Genomic DNA, 17,488 nt, shown 5'->3' on the forward strand with positions numbered 1-17,488 from the left:
TGAATCGCGTAGTGAATAAAAATCAGTGACTCAGTTTAATAATTTTATCATCCTCGACCCGGGTCTCCCCCCCGCGGTAATTTTATTAAACAAAATGAGAAAACGTAGTTAAAGCATTTTATTATAAGTTAAAACTTAAATTTTTACTTTAAAGGCACAAAGGATGGCCAAAAAGAATGTCTGAAACATCTTTCTACAAGGCAAATACACATTTTAAAGAGACTAGAAAAAAAGGTTTGAAAAGGGTGTTACATTAGGCAAGTTTCATACATTCTGTCAATACGTTTTACTTGGAAGCGAATATATAAGTTAGTAGTTCATTTTGATTTCTTTTTTAAAAAATATATAGAAAGTCATTTATTTTTCTTTAAATGGCGTTCCATTCTTCAAGCCAAATGAATGGCACCACTCTATAAAAAATAATTTAAAAAATATGTTTATTTTCTTATCTTCGCCCTTAGCAAATTAAACAAAATTCCAATTTTAACATAATTTAATTAAAAATGCACCGACGTTTTCCTCCATGACACGGCAGGATGTCGTTTTGTCTTCGCTGCTTCCGGCTTGGTGCTATGCTTTCTGATCACGTGGCCTTCACGTTCTTTGGGTGTTAGAGCCATGGTGCTACTCATGTGATCGGAACGCATCGACTGCGGGCTCCCCATCCCTCCACGCGCATGCGCAGGAGTCTTTCTGAAATCAAAATTCTCCATGCTGTTGTCAAGTAGAGTGGTTCCAGGCACACCAACGCATGCACAAACAAGCTCTGGGTTTTCAATCAGTGTTTTTACAATCTCGGCGGGTTTCGGTCTCTGAAGCGAGTCTTGTTGCCAACATTTGCGAAGTAAAGATGCCCTATAAAGATGAAATGAAATGTTTGAAGATTAGTGTTTTTTCTTATTAGAAACGGTGTTGTGTCATCAATCAAACACTGTCAAGCACACTGGCGACCCTTTTCTGTTCTAAGCTGAAATTATTTTTCCTCCTAAGACCTCTCCTAACATCAGGTCAGATCTAACGAGGACAAGAGTCGAGGGACCTTGTCAGATGACCGTTGCAACCACTTTTATCAGCACGCGGTCAAGCAAACAGAGGGTATGCTAGAGCTTACATTATTTCCCAGTCCAAAAACGTCCACTCTCATAAGAATTTAAAGGTTCAAATTCGATGAGAGTTGGCGGTCGAAGAATTTAAGATTTCGTCAACTCTTTTTTCGTTTGGTTCGTTCGTTACAGGCATCCCTCTCCTTTTCCGACAATCCTGGGACACTACACCTTTCGTCCTACAAATGGTCTTTGTCTCTTCACCTCCCCCCTCCCCACCCCCAACACAATATTGTTGTTGATCCATCAAAACCAAGCTTGATATTCTGACATTGCTTTTAACGGTACATTATCAAGTGCCCTATGGTCGTTTGGCCAGGAATTTATGTGCATCGTAAAGTACCGAACTACATTTCAGGCTAATTGTTTTTGTATCTTGTGTATTCTTGCTATTTTATTTCTAATACGAATAGCAGACGCATAGTTAACATTCTGAGTAGCATATTTGTATCGCGTACGGTTTGACAGTTTTCACTGTAACGACTTCTGAAAAAACACTAAACTTACATTTCCTGGCTTGATTGATGTGGTATTTCTAACGTACAACCCTGTTCAACGTTCTCCAGAACTTGTGCATTGGACATTCCTTGATAGGGAAAGCCACCAATTGTAGAGAGCTCCCAGAGCGTGACGCCATACGACCAAACATCCGTAAACTGAGTAAATAAACCTTCTCTGATGGACTCTGGTGACATCCATCTCACTGGCAACATGGCTTATCAACAGAAAAGTTGGATACACACGGTCACGAATAGAAGTCAAAGAACTTAACATGGGACTAGGAAGTGAATCTTCCAAAACAAAAATATGAAAGAGTTTACGATTATCATTTTCCAATCAGAAAGGAACTCGAGTATTCCCAAGAATACCCAAGTCTTCAAACTCATTGGTCTATGGTTGCCTAGCGACCAACCGCTGGATACGAGATTGACATGTCGAACAATAAATAGTCGCATGGATAGGCCATGTTGTTTAGCAACATCTTTTACACATACCGCGGGCTCAGCCCTTGTCAGTTTTGCTTCGAAGTCTGCTGTCACGTTTTTTCAGAAACTCTTTTTTATTCTACTTCTATTCTAGCTCTTACCTTTTCGTTGAAACCTGTAGTAATCATTTGCCTGTAGAGTCCGCGCCAATCCAAAATCACCGATCTTGATTACGTTTCCAAAGCCCACCATGCAGTTTCTTAAAGCGAGATCCCTGAAATGGAAGAAAAACAAACTGCATAAACATAGGCATGGATAGTAAGTTCAATTCTTTAAAATGGACTTGTCGGCACGTTCGATCTTCGTACACATAGCACTGTGACATATTTAAAACTGAAAAAGAAGGGAAGGAGGGAATAGTTCTTAACTAAAGCCAAGTTTATCGTGTTGAAAACCTTTTCGTAAGAACTATCTCCAGCTGTTCAAACTAATGAGCATGCGTACTACCTATCAGACAAGTCTGAGGTCTCACCTGTGAACAAATTTCATATCAGTTAGGTACTGGAGCCCGCGAGCAATGTCCAGTGCCATGCTTGTCAGCCTTCGAGGCGTCACATCTTCTGCCTACGAGTTTAAGCGCATTTTAGTATGGAAAAGATGTTGAGGAACTTAAAGTGAGAATCAAGTGGTTTCAAGTGACTCTAATAACATCAAAACCTAATGAATTATTTTGGCCAATTTACAACAAAGCAAATCTTCTAATTAAACAATCCGAACTCGAAGTAAACAAAATATGTCAGAGGGCAGCGGGAAATTGCATGTAATTGCTCCTAATGAGTTGAAATAAAGCAACAGCCTGTATTTGCTCTGATTGGTTAAAGCATGCAGCGCAACTCTTCATTTAACCAGTTATACTTTGAACCTGAAGCCAAAGAAAAATCAACAGTCAATCAAAAAGAGGCCTAGCACATCACCATAGGAAAATACGTCCGGAATGCAGCGCCATGTCTTACCTCTGGAGTACCCTGTTGATCCACTAAGCGACGCCGAGCCAGAAGAAAGCTCTTCAAGTCACCTGAAATACAAACAAGGAGAGGTTTGAACGTGATTGTCGTTGATCTGGTGTATAAAAGAACTTTACGATGCACATATCAGAGTCATTATTTTGAGTAGGTTCCCACCGTGAATCATAAGTTCCATAATAATATACACAGGTTCGCCTGTAGTGCATACTGCAAGAAGTTTCACGATATTCGGATGAGATAACAACTTCATTTTATCTGCCTCACTCAGAAACTCCACCTGGGAATAAAAAAAGGTAATTAAATAATAACATAATAAAATCGGGTAATAAATGGGTAAGTGATCATGTTCGCTGAGAAATGACTCTGAAATTAGAATTTTCATAAACATGACAAGGGTTAGACAAGCGGGGTGCTTGCAAGATCTTCGGGAACTGGACTACATTTTAAATGGATTTGTAGGTAGATAAAGCAGGATGTAGGCAACCCTTGCAGAGTTAACTTCAATTTTGAATTAAATCTTGTAGATGCGAAAGAATTTGTGTTATTTATGTTTTCTCCTTTATTTATTAGGCGGAGAGAAATGACAGCCGGAAAAACCTGAGGATAACATTGATCCCAAAATAGCGTTACTCGGCTCTTTAAATTTTGGAATTGAAGTTGCTGTTTTCGCTAAAGTTTTTTTAATACAAACCTTATCTTCGATTGTTGCTCCAACTCTGAGAGTTTTCACAGCAACTGGGACCGAGACATCAGATCCCATCAGTCCCAGGCCTTCCCCGCCGAACACTGCTCCAAACGCTCCCTCGCCCAGCTTCCGGTTTAAAATGAGTTTTTCTCGTTTTATTTCCCAGTCATCCAATGTGAATATGGAGCCTGTGAAGGTAGAATCTAGAAGGCCCAGTTCACGCAGCCGATTTTTAGTGTTGCGATACTTTGAAGAATATCTGATGAAAAATAAAATAGAAAACAAGAGCATACATTGTATGCGACTGACTGCAAGTGCAAATCTCCATAGTTTAAAATATTGAGTCGTTATCTACATCTACATTTTATTAGGTCGGTAAAAATCTAAAGATATCACTCCAACCGTTAAAAACTAAAATAGAATGTAAAAAATTACAATAGATAAATGAAACTAATACAATACACTTTTCCATTATTTACATGGCCACCATATTGAAAAAATTTCACGTAATGACCGATTTAAATTTGACTGGCCAATGGCCTGTTTTAGTCCAGGTTATCACAAAGGATAAACTATCCCCAGTGCTTAGGTCGAGGCCCGGTTTGTTGGGATGAGGCTGTTTCTCACAAACCGAGAGCCTAGAACAGGCAAGAGTGTCGAATAACTAGTTTTGTATCTTTTATGCTCTCTTTGGAAAATGTCAGGCCTTGGTTTTGGCAAGCCTAAATGTTTTGTTGACGTTCGGGATTATAGATGGAAGTAACCGAAAATTGTTTGAACAACCAACGACATTAAAGTCGGTGTCCGAGCAAGTGGCCCATACAGCTGGAGCTTATTCCGGTTTCCGTAGCATTAAGGGTTACCCCCCAACAGTAAATTCGCCGGTACCCATTATACAACTGGGTGGAGAGATGCACCGTGAGAGTAAAGTGTCTGCCCAAGAACACAACGCAGCGCCCCGGCCAGGCCTTGAACCCGGGTCGTTCGACTCGGAGTCGAGCGCGCAACCATTAGGCCACCGCGCCTCCCAAACAAGGATATTAGATTTGGTCTATTTCTTGGAACTTTCAAGATAACTTTGATAACTCTTGGAACGAGCTCAAGTTGCCAGCACGCAGACACCGCTCTTTAGAGTTGTCTACCCCCTTAGCTCTGATGAGATCTTTTGAATCCATATTTCATTAGTCCCTCTTGCTGCCGCAAAAGTTGGGCTTGTAATTTTATCTTAGTCTTTTCTTTTGGACGTCAGTAAAGGCCTCATGAAGAGGTCAATCATGTAATTTTCGTATTTTTTTTTTCTGATACAATTTATCTTGCAATCTTATCAAAGCCTCACCTTCCTTTCAGAATCCACGCCACAAATACCAGGACTATGGTAACAGATGCCAGTGCTTTAAGATAAAATAATATCTCGGGAAAGTCATCTTTAAAGCGTAGGCATACAAGCTCATACATGCATGGCCGTATTTGGCGGGGGATCGAAGGGGCTGCAGTCCCTCCTGTTGCCTTGGATTTGTTGAAAACTAAAAATATCACCAACTGTCTTTCGTGCAGTAAAATTAATTAAAGTTGTGTTGTGGATATGGGGCGAGGTTGCTGTCTCATCGATTACTTCCCCCCCTCCTTCTAAATTTTCTGGATTTGCCCCTGTAATTGTATGTAGAGATGTTTGCAATATCGCTGTATCCCCAACACGTTAAGGGGTTAACGACGCCACGTCTACTTCAAATATATAAATACCTTAGGTTTAATCTCAGAAAACGCTTAGACAGATCCGACTTGCAATGAACTAAAGTTTCTTTTGGTACATAACTATAACCATGTGAATTTGTTTCTACTTAGTCCAGTCCCTGAACTCTCTATATAGGGGCTGAACCCAGGCGCGCTAAGAGAGAGTCCAGGATAACTTGCATGCGCATGCGCCAGTTTTCCCCCAAAAATTGGGGGGAAAACCATATTTGGCAGCCCTTTTGATAACGTGCGCGCACAGATGACGAGTTCAACTACGCGACCGTGTACTTAAGCAGGGTCACCGGAATAACTTTGAAAAGCCTAGCTTTGCAGTCAGTGTCTACTAAAAGCTAACGGCAAAAACAAAAACCGCTATCCGTCAACTATTCCTAGTATTTTGTAACTGTTTATTAAATTGGTTTTGGATGCAAATGAGTACAGTTTTTTCTTGCATTTATTCACGCGCTCGGTCGCGTAGTTGATTCTTCATTTGAGCGAGCCAGTTTTAACCTGGCGCGGGTCCTGGCGCGCGCGTCCCAAGCAAGTGACGCCACACTCCTCGCTTCTGATTGGTTCGTTGTGAGCATGCGCATGCAAGTTATCCTGGACTCTCTCTTCGCGCACCTGGGTTCCCCTATAAAGGGCGCGTGAAAGAGAGAGTTCAGGGACTGGACTAGTTTCTACTGCGATTGCCAGCAACACGAAATTAATAACTTTTGAGAGGTTCACGTCTTGATATTAAACCTTAATCTACGAGTGACTTTTTAGCCTGGGACGTGATACAGTGAAGCCAGGACAACCCGGATAGAGAGAGAAATGGGACAGGGGTACACGCTACCACAATTATTTTTTCTTTCGACTTTGCTACACGCGATATATACGTGTCCTAAACAAATGATTTGCTTGTGTCGTTGTATCTTGTTGCATTAGGACATTACACGTGGACGCTAAAACCATTCCACGGCCTGCATGGTAAACAATCACTGGACAGTGTTTCTACTTACCAATAACAACAGCAACTATAATAGCCACCTTACAGGAAACATCCAAAGCTTTTCTCAAACTTTCCACTCCACATATCGCCTTAGGTTGAGGTTCTTTGGGAACAAAAAACAGAGTGTAACACTTTATGCTCTCGTTTAAGAAAATTCTCTCTCAGTACACAGAAATAAAAGCAACTTTATCCCCTTCTCATAATAAAAAAATAGGCATGAGAAGCGCGAGGCCAGGATTTAGGTTGGAAGGGAACAAAAGCGAGTTTGCCACTCCCACTAAGGGGCGCTCTCCCTACGTATTCGGCATAATCAGTTCTTGATTTTGCTTCATTTTGGAAAGTCCTTGAAAGATGGAATATTTCTGAATTCTCACAAAACACCGTTCAACAATATTTTTTTAGTCAATGGACATCTCAGAAGATCCAAATTCTTAGTAAGTATCTCAAAGTGGCCAATCCTTTGTACTGGAATGTAGCAGTAGGTGTTGAGAGACTTCGAGTTATCCTATATCAGTTAACAAATTTGTGAAACATTGTCAAAATAATTGTAAATCCACAAGTTAGACGCTATTTAACGAGGGTTATCGCGAAAGGAATTTTAACAGTGTCATTTTAATGTGGTACATGAAACTACTAAGACTTACCAGGCAAAAGATCACGTGGTACCCGTCCTGTTGCCCACGTGATTTTATTAGGATCCCACTCCAAGCTTCCAGCGTAGGTGTCGTTCGGTTTGTGAACATGAATAAACTGACCAATAGCCACGGAGCGCGAGGCGAATTTCTGTTTGATGAGAATGTTAGATAGACGATCACCTTTATTGAAGTGAACTCGTCCAGAGACACCCATGAAGTCGACTTGCTGAATACGCTGACGGAACATCCTGTAACGTAGGAAATACGAGGTCAGGTCATTTTGTGTTTTGTTTCTGTTTTTTGTTTGTTTGTTTTGTTTTGTTTTTCTTGTAAAGGAAATAGAGCGATTTTCTATGAGGCCTGTTTTACGCGTTTTGATAATTAAAGAACAACGAGAAGAGCGGGGTTTGCGCAAAAAACGGCGAGTGGAAATTATAGGTGACGAGGTTTTGGGGCTCTCCGACTATTCTCCATCTGTTTTTTACTCGCTGTTTTTCGCGCTGCTACCCAACTTACCGTGAAAGCGCCTGGAATTGGCTTTTTTCTATGAAATTGCAGTGAATTCATGTGTTTGTGTGGTTTGATGGATACAAAATAGGTTGTAACATTTCTGCCATCAATCAGAGCAAAGACTTAAGTACCATATTCAAAACCAAAACCAACTTGCGATCACTTTTTCCACTTTGCATCGTACCGCATGTTTTTGCTTCTTGGTTTCATTGGTTAAATCTATTATCATTATCTCATTTAGGACACTGATCGCACTTTTGAAAGCAGTAATTCGAGAACGGCCGCTCTAAAAAGCATCTGACAAAAACAACTTATACATACATTGTGGTGGTATTGAAGTTAATTGTATCTAAAGCTGAGGAGTCATTCTTGAGCAGCTGGTCTAGTGCTAAAGCGTAGGTCCACACAGCGTCATGCGCAAAAGAGGCGTAATCCGACCATTCCTTATTCTGGGGAAAGGAATAGATAAAAAGAAAATTTATTTATTAAGTTTTAACTACAAGGGCGACGAAGCAATGGGGTTGGTGTAAGCCGGTAGTAGACGACACTCCATTGTCGGTGTTGTAGTACAGTACTTATACTACTGTACTTATATTAAGTCAACATTTTACTGTTCGGATTCATTATAAGGCTAAAAATCCTTTATTGTCCGTCGCAAAGCTTATGTGTCACGTTTATCAAGTCGTGGTTCTTATTGTCTAATCAAAAGTTATCACGTCAGCGTGGCTCCTTAAGATTATGTCAGGTTACTTAGCAACGTCTCTGAGAGGAAAGCCGCGGGCTTAATCCATCATTGGAGTGGATTTTGGACTATTGAATTGATAGAGTTACTTGTTTCATAAGTGCCTCAAAGAACAATCTAAGCTCTTTAACCGCGTTTACAAGAAAACGCCTTTGAAACAATATATGGAAAGGGTTAAAAACCCTTCCTTTAATTTACGCCACACTGAAGCCTATCACCTCTTTTGTTACAGTAGTTCGGTACAATTCCTTCCATTCCTTGACACTTCTACCTCCCACGATGCTTTGCCCATCATCTCCAAAGAAGGGCGATGATAGAGTGAAGTAGCCTTGCTCGACAAAGGACTTCAGTTCAGCTGTAGAACAAGGTACGTCCTCTGGTGCGGCGTGCTTGTTGCTATTGTAAAAATCCACATCCCACCAATCAGCGTCTAGCCAGTCCAGTAAGAACCACACGTAACCTTTGTCTGGGGTCAGACCCTACAATAAATGTGACACTAGTTTATCGAGGTTTAAGGGAAGATATGATAGTCTGCAGACTCGTCTCTAGTCCTATAAGGAAATTGTAGTACGACTGGGACGAGTTAGTATGTATTGCGCATGTTCTTATAAGGCCCGGCCGGTTCACACGTCGTGTCCAAGATACATTCCATATTGGCGCATCTGGATTTTTCAGCGATTCTAAAGCAAATTACAACAATGATCAGGCTCAAGCGGGGGTGAATTAGTTCGACATTTCAATCAACTGTTCAGCTAAAATCGCGACAAAAGGACGGACTTATTCCATCGTGTCCTTTTCGAAAAAAACGCAACATGTGAACCTGGACTAAGAGAACAGCGCGTCGAAAACGTTACACAACATAAAAGGTACAATACATAACAACATACAAGGTAAAGGTACCGTACGTATCTTACGAATAAACTGCATGTTTACCGAACTTTCCTCTTCAATAAATCTAAACTCAAAGGGAAGCAGATTCTATCAAACAAAAAGAGGTGCACAACTTGCAACCGCAGGTCTTACCTCCTTATAGGCCTGGCACATGACTGCCCTGGTGGCTGGTGGGTAAGCATCCAGTATTATCACCGTCACTTTACTCTCTGCGACACTGTTGATGTAACTTGTAGCATCCAGGTCCCCATCGGACGGCAACTCACGTGACAGTACTTGAACGCCATGTTTGGTCAGAAACTCGGTGCGAGACCGGACCGTGTTAACCGGGTACTTGGCCTCGCGCAAGATGGCGCAGTGCTTCCATTTGAACGCGCGAAAAACCGATAAATATGCGAACTTAAACTCGTCGATGCTCGGATTCGTTCGGAAAAACAGCGGAAATTTCGTCCTATCGGATAGCGACACGTCATCAGCTCCATAGCCCATTAGTATCGTGTTGTGAAATCGCGACACTTCGGCAATTGGAAGTGTGGCCTTGCTGCACGCCGGACCTACAATGCCAATAACCTTCTTCGAGGTATCGCGATTAAGATATCTTATATACGCTGGAATGACGAGTTCTCTTCTACACTGAGTAGCAGTTACGAGTAGCTCAAGTCTGCAACGGCTCAAAACCTTTTTATCGTTGTTTATCTCTTTTACAGCCAGCTGTGCTCCGACTTCATCTCCAGGGCTGGACCAAATTGCTTTCGGTTCCACGAGGCTTGGAAACATTCCTCCAATGAACACAGTCCTCTTGGCGGCAGTTTCTGCTTGTATCCATGGCAACCAAATATCACGTGACTTATTCAGCCAATGACAGACGGAATCGTTTATTGATGTACTGTTTTGAGTTGTGTTGATTTGTTGAAGGATATCAGCTATGTGCTCTCTTGTTAGAGTAATGGCACTCACCAGCCCGTAAATATCTTTGTAGCGTTTCTGTATTTCTTTCCACACAAACTTGTGCAGGTCGTACGCGGGAAAATCACACCCTCTAGAGTCTTTACTCGTGAGGTTTGTCGTAATTTCGTTCGAGGGAAAGCTAGGAGTAAATTTATAATACCTGATTAATTATTTGGAAAGTTGACACTGATCAAAAACAAAATACTTTAAATTTCAATTGTCGTAGAATCAGAAATATTATTAAAATACATTCTGAGAAACGGGCCTAAAAAGTAGAAAATAAAAGGACCCACAGTCACGCAGTGTAAAATTATATGGTGAAGCGAAATCTTATTGCATCGCCCCAAGTTATGTTACTGAAAATTTAAATACTTAAAACAGGTGTAATTTTTACTTAAGGCAATTTCACAGCGACCTCCGTTCGTTTAGATACGCTCAGGCGGGAAATTTGATACCAAAAATCCCGTATGTCAAAAACCGAAAGGCATGGCTGACTTAGGTTCTTTAAGCCGCTTGCCGCTTTTTCTTTCTCCTTCCCTGAGAGCACTTGCTGCACAAAGTCACTTTAGAATTACACGAAGCATGCCCAAATGAACAAATATTTTATTTGATCGCCTGTTTCTCTAGCACACATAAAGTGTGTGAGTGTGATTGATAAATAGAATAAGGACGAAGACGAAAACATACTTTGGGATGCCGAGGGCCGGATTAGTAATGACAGTAGTTTTTACCTGCATTCAGGAAAGGAAATCCTCCTGAACTTGTCCGATGTGGTTAAAGGGTCTGGGTCCAAGGCATAAAATAGCAATGGCTTCCCTTTTGCTTCGTTCTCTAAAACCGTGGAGCCCAGGTTCTTTCCTAGCCAAGTCACGGAGACGTTCAATTCTAGACTTGTTATTTGGCGCTCGACTAACAACTCGCTAGCGTTGTCTGTAATTTATAAAGAAAAGAGAGTATACTGCATAAACAGCAGCTCAAATTGAACAGTATTGAATCGAAAAGGCTACAGATTGTAGAGTACGCAGAAAGGAGCAATTGTATATCAAAGTTTTTGATAAGATATTATCAGAATGGGTTTGATATTATATCAAATGATCGTTGATCAAGAAAATTACTGCAATTAGTGAAAACCAACTATATTACAGTTGGTGTAAGTCGCGTAGGAGCTAGATGTTGATTTTAAAAATTTAGCTTTCACTTTAGTACTAATTGGATGATTGTCGCTTTTGAATTTATAACGTATCTGAAAATATCAAAACGACGCGAAAAAGGCCGGGATTTTGAAATACTTGAGGGATACCTAGACTCGAGCCGTTACAAAGCTCCAAAATGCTATAAATTATCTTAATAATAATAATAACAACTTTATTATCGTGTCAAATCTGTAGTAGCGCGCTGAGGGAAAAGTTCCTCTACTAATTGTGGACACCTACCTCCTAACTAAAAGTAATAATTATAAAATAGAAAATATTTTTACTTTAACGAAGACAAAATATATTCTGTTTCAATTATAAAAAACAAAATTATGAAGAAATATGAGTGTGGCGCCAGTCACGGAGTGCATCCCGACAGCACGAATAGCAGCCAGCACAGTGAGGTCCCGACACGAACGCATAATTGCTCAAAGAGGGTACTTAGTCTAGGTGTGAGAGCATTCCAAAGTTGGGCCCTAGGTATCGTTTACCATACCTATACGTATGGTAAAATGTCCACAAAGGTATAATTCACAAATGGCTAGATTGCACAAATTGTAACCTGTATAAAGCTACACCCAAACTACACAGGTTACACAAGCTAAGGAAAAGCATAAAGGACATGTGTAGCAGTTAATATTTTGGCGACGTCGATTCTTGTCCTTCCAATTAAATCTTGGAGCAGAAAGAACGAGAGGCAGGGCCCGGTGAGGTCAGATAAAAAGTAAAATAGTACCTTTTTGTCCAACCAACAAGGCAACACACCTCGCCTACACTCTGGTTTTGTTGAGAACATTGCGCAGGAATAAACTCGTGTTTTACGCATGCTTTACACGTGTCAAGATCCAAGGCAAGGGGCAGTTGCTGAAGAACAACATGCAGCTGTAGGGCTCTCCAGTGGTCAGCGGGCTGATGGTAAACATTCCACATACGGTCTACGAAATCAGCGGTTGTATACCAACCTTGTCTGAGAGAAGTAACGTTACAGCATTTGTAAGTAGTGGAGGTCTTCTGCTGTTTTTCTCTCTCAAGAGTTAAATACATCTAGTGGGGTAAGTCCCCACGAGCCAAGTGGACACCACAACTGCCTGCGCTTAAGTCTTCTCAGGACGGACCACGAGAAAATTAAGGTTCGGAAACCGTTACGAAAGAGTCCTTGTGCGTTTCGCCTTATTTACGCAGAAAGTGAGGAGCAGCGAACTTCACAGAAGGAACGAAATATTACCCGAATTTACGAGCCGCTGTGCGCCGAAAATCGAAGCTGGCCCATGCCCCAAAAAAGTGAACTCCGTGTCGAAAGTTGAGCTGAGAATCTCCAGCATCACACTACATCGAAAATCGTAGGCGATATAGGTCCGGATAGATATTCGCCGAGGCGGTCTGTTGGGTGCCCCTGTTAATTACGGCTAATTTAACAGGAATCGACTATTGCTATTAGATGAGATGCTAGAACAATTGCAGGTTAACCCCAGTTACGTTGCCCTTACACTGCGCCAGTTCACCGGCAAGGACTCGAATGAAGTGTCTATTGCCCTCTATTTTTCGTGTTTTTTTTTTTTTTTGTTGGGGGGGGGGGGGGGAGGGGGGAGAACTGGATAAATCGTGAGGCCTGGGCAGGACTCGAACCCGGACCCAGGCCGCTCGATTTTGCGTCCAACGCAGTAATAACTATTAGGTCACCACGCCTCCCACAGTATTATGATACACTAGTTTTAAAGTTTAGCATTTATTCATCTGGATACTGAAGGCGGAAGGAGCCCATTCCCATCTCTAAGCATTAAAAAAAAAACCATCATTTAAGGTAAAAGAAGAAAAAAAAAAAGTGTTTTGCTTGTATAAGAGATCAAAGTGATAGTATTTCTGTTTTGTTTGTCGTTCTAGGTGTACCACGTAAAAGTGAAAATAGAATTCGACGGGTGCTTCTCTTAAACACACCTTCCCGTGATTCCTAATGATCCGGCATTTGCCATCGTTTTACTCTTCACAGGTTCTTCACGGTCAAATGGTACCCAGGCCTCTGTGTCGATCATGGCCTGCGGAACGCCAGGGGTTCTAAGATAAACGGTATGAACCAAGTATGTTAAACATAGAAGCAAGCGTAACGCTTTCCAATGCGTTCTGATTACGGTCACGTATAACTTGACATAGTGGCGATAAAATAACTTTTAATTATTAGAACAGTCTTTGCTTTTTTGCAAATGGCAAATATGTTTACAGTTTACCAGCGATGATTTTGACGAAGGGCTGAAAATAAACTATTCTGATTGGCTTTTGAAGGTCTTTGCTGTAATTGGTGGTAAACTAATAAAAATGTCTGTGCTCTGTTTGGCTACTGGTCTATGATGTATGTACTGAATTTACTATCATCGGCCCTGATTGGCAAATCGTTGTAGACTGTCCACAGCCCTCTATTATTTCGGCGACGAGAGGGGGGAGACGGGAGAGACGGACGCCAGGCAGCTGCCGCCGCCGCTCCCGCCCCCCCCTCGCGCGCGGCCGGGCCGCATTTGCGTTGAAAAATGGAGGCGTGTGGACAGTCTAGAATCGTTGTATATTTGCAAAACAATACTCCAAAAACTTTGCAAAAGAAACAGAATGCATCAGCTAGTTGCAAGCTTATTACCTGCCGTTCCCACAATGCTTTGAACCCATTGTGATGTCATTATAGCTGCGCAATGTCTCTTGGAAGCACGGCACCAGTTTGACGTTATCGTAACCCAGGCCCTCCTCAATCAATATCTTGGTAAGCTGGGCAGTAGCGTGATGGGAAGCGCGGTGGCCATACGAGATTTTCAGCGGGATCTCCTTTCCTTGAAAGGTGAACTTCTTTCGATGAATTGGATCTGTTTTTTCGAGAAAAAAAAATGCACCAAGTTAAATCACAGTTAAGGCATTATATTTTAGGACAACCCTCAAATCATTTCCAGTCTCATTAACGACGTAAATAGGCCACGTAAATATAGCTTAAATAGGAGGCTTTTGACAAAAGTTCTTAGTGAGTCGATTAACAGACATTTTGCGGCCTTTTGCTAAAAATAGCTCATTCTGAGCACGTCTGTACACGTACAGGTCTGTCGGTCCGACAGAAGACAATCAATCCTTTTCGACATTATCTTCATTGAACTATATATGTTTTAATTTGTTTAATGTTTGATTGCAAACTGTTACTTTGAAGTTTAATAACCAATTTTGCTCGTAACAGAGTGGCCAAAAATTGCGTGATCTAGCACACAGTTTCCGTGTTCACCGGACGCTTAATATGGGGTCATCAAAATATTTTTACTGCTGAAAAATAAAACCTGTCGGACCACATCCGTTGCAAGTATTGCTTGGCGATGGCACCGAGAGTTACCAGCCAAATTGAAATCACACACTACACAGGGCTCGCAGGCTTTGGGCGATCGTGGAACCAAAGGCATTTTAGCTAGAAGTACAACGCAACTGAACGCAGTAAAAGATATGTCAGAAAATTGTTGGGTACTCTGTGGTTTAACCCTGCGCTTATAAATCGCGACTGTCGCTGAAGAGTTTTATTGAGCCCTCTGCGACGCAGCGTTTCGCGCGCGTTTTGACCGCAACTGCGCGAGAAACTTCGCGAAACATCGGATGACATTGAAAGCTCCAGCTGCTGTTTATATTGATATTACGGTAGCTTGCAATAGCCACGGCTTCCTGCATTTTATAGTTTGTGATTACTTTGTTATCACTGATTTCCAGTCGATAATAAATTACATCTCAAAGCAAAACAATTGCCAATATACGTGCTCGTATTAACCTATCGGTCTTATATCCACAAAATATCACTGTTAGCCTTCCAAGGACGGGCCAAGACGAAGCACTTGGCCTGTATACTCAGCTGAACAAAAACGCCGCATTCGAGTTTTATTACGGAACAATGGCGGATAATTGTTAACGAGAGATTTGCATGCGATGCGTTAGGCAAGGAAACGCACGCGTCAGCGATGAAATAAATGTCTCTTGAAAAGTTGTGAGAGCTCGCGTGATTAAATTTATTAAAACTGAGTGAGTTGCATAATTTATAGTTTGTATTTAGTAAAGGTTACATTTATTCGCTACGATTTGTAACTCAGTACATATAACGCAAAACTGGCCTCTGGAACTGAACATACGGCCTAAATTTTCGGAAATTGCCTACCACTAGTAAGTCGGGTAGCCACCGCTTTAGTTGTGTGGCTGTAATAGAGGTCATTATATATACACAGCAAAATGTTTTCCTTTATGTGAGGGGTGAAATGCCATTATTTAAAGCATACAAACTGACACGTACCTGGCAAGTTGTTGAGACATTTTCCAGTTATAATGAGTCTAATCTGGAACCAAGAAATGATAAAGAAACACACAGATAGCCTTCCTAGACGAAACATTTTCAGTTCGTCTGCGGAGCGGATTTGGATGAATTAACCGGCCAAGCTGGCTTCCCGCTGTAACTCTACGAAACCAATCTAGCATCGGCAAACATCAATTAAGCAACATAGAGTCTGTGGATACATCCAATTTGAATTCATTGTTGAAAGGAAATGGAGCAATACCAATTTCTACCGCGCTCCTTGAGATTCAGGCCATATTTCTGTAGCCTATAAATGTTTGACATTTCGAGTTCGTTCGACCCCTAAGGGCACCAAGTTCGCTTCCAGTACATACGGCCGTACTTGTCCGCCGGTGCGCTGAATTTACATTTTACTCAACCATAAACAAGTGCATTCTTTTTTGTCCTTTTGTTTCTTTCAATAGAAACGTGATCAATTGAAACTAAGAGAGTGCAAATGAGCTTACATCCGCGCGCCTAAAACACAGCGTTTCAATACAAAATTACCGCACTTGTCGGATCGAGGTTTATAAGCACAATACTTACAATACTCACAAAATCAACATGCAAATTGCGAACAGGTTTAATCGAGAGGTTTTTATTTTTGTAATGTTTGCTCCATTATTAAAACACCGCGATCGAATTTAATATGCATAACACAAAAAGCTGTTTTCGTACAATCATACTGAAATTTTAATTTTCTTTATGGAAAAGGCAGAAAAGGGAAAACGTTTTAGAAAAATTCCGATTTTTTTTTCTTCTTTTAAGCTAGAATAGAGTAAAACGACAAAATGTTTGACTGAATAATTGGTATAGCTTCAATAACTTCGCCATTTATATTAAAAAATGAAAAGAATAAACATCTCGCTTTATTGCAAGTCGTTTAAGGGGCAGGAAAAATAGTCACCGAATTTTTCACTGTTACCTCTCTCGGCTCGAGGTATTTTCTGTCCTCAAAAGTCCTTTAAAGAAAAGAAAACAATCCTGATAGGACACGAAACGAAACCAAAATCAGTGCATTTTTTCTTTTTTGTTGAGTACCGCGTGAAAATACTGACACTTGAGTGTCAAAAATCAATTTCATTTCAAAATGCGAGTTCCAATAAGTTTGCCTTAGGGCAACAAATATTGCTAATAGTTTAGCAATAAAGGGAAATTAATATTTTTTCTTATACATGTTGTCATGTACAGAGCTAGAGGTTTGCAACAAGGTCACATCCTGAGTTCTTTTTTCAATTTTTATTTTAATTATTATTATCATCAGTTTTAGGTCTGACGGGTGCTTGAAGACTGACGACAAAGATCGTATTTCTTTGGACAGGTGCGGTGATGTTTGAAATTAGTTGCTTCTTGAGTGTTTCATTCACTCAGATTGTGAAGCCGTGTGAAATAAGTGAAATGACGAATAGATGAGCAAAAATGAAAAAAAAAAAAATAAACGCAGACTCTCGATTTTTTCTTTTCATTTGCGCGGTTGGTTCCTACCGTTCCACCGACTGCAATCTGAGAGGAGCATGAAACAGTCTCATGCAGTTGCTTTACAATACCAAGCACATCTATAAAGACGATATGATTTTCCAGACTGCGAATTAACAAATCGATCTTTATTGCGGTACCCTCTTTCGACAATTTATAAGTGATTCCCCGGCGTCTGCTCGGCCAGAAGCCCTCTCGGGCTAAAATGTCAATGAGAATCGAAAGAAAAATTGGATACTCCAGCCCGCCGGAATTGTCTTCGAGTTGTTTAAATTTTGATTTTAGTTTTGTATCTTTTCGTG

At 41.0% G+C, this 17,488-nt stretch overlaps 1 pseudogene across 1 annotated transcript; it reads right to left on the reverse strand.

Annotated features, from left to right (window-relative positions):
• Positions 1–82: 82 nt before the first annotated feature.
• On the reverse strand, positions 83–16,333 carry LOC144651648 (uncharacterized; annotated as a pseudogene). Its single transcript, XR_013570356.1, has 18 exons — positions 15,672–16,333; positions 14,007–14,226; positions 13,319–13,435; positions 12,120–12,350; positions 10,922–11,120; positions 9,375–10,329; positions 8,570–8,830; positions 7,931–8,058; positions 7,109–7,347; positions 6,475–6,567; positions 5,076–5,130; positions 3,746–3,998; positions 3,211–3,331; positions 3,043–3,104; positions 2,562–2,653; positions 2,191–2,303; positions 1,611–1,818; positions 83–855 (listed from the first exon to the last, which is right to left on the reverse strand). The product of XR_013570356.1 is annotated as an uncharacterized LOC144651648 (transcript).
• Between the last annotated feature and the right edge of the window lie 1,155 nt (positions 16,334–17,488).

This window comes from Oculina patagonica, chromosome 4 (assembly GCF_052425735.1).
Source record: "Oculina patagonica isolate OP01 chromosome 4, crgOcupat, whole genome shotgun sequence".
Taxonomy (NCBI): Eukaryota; Metazoa; Cnidaria; class Anthozoa; order Scleractinia; family Oculinidae; genus Oculina; species Oculina patagonica.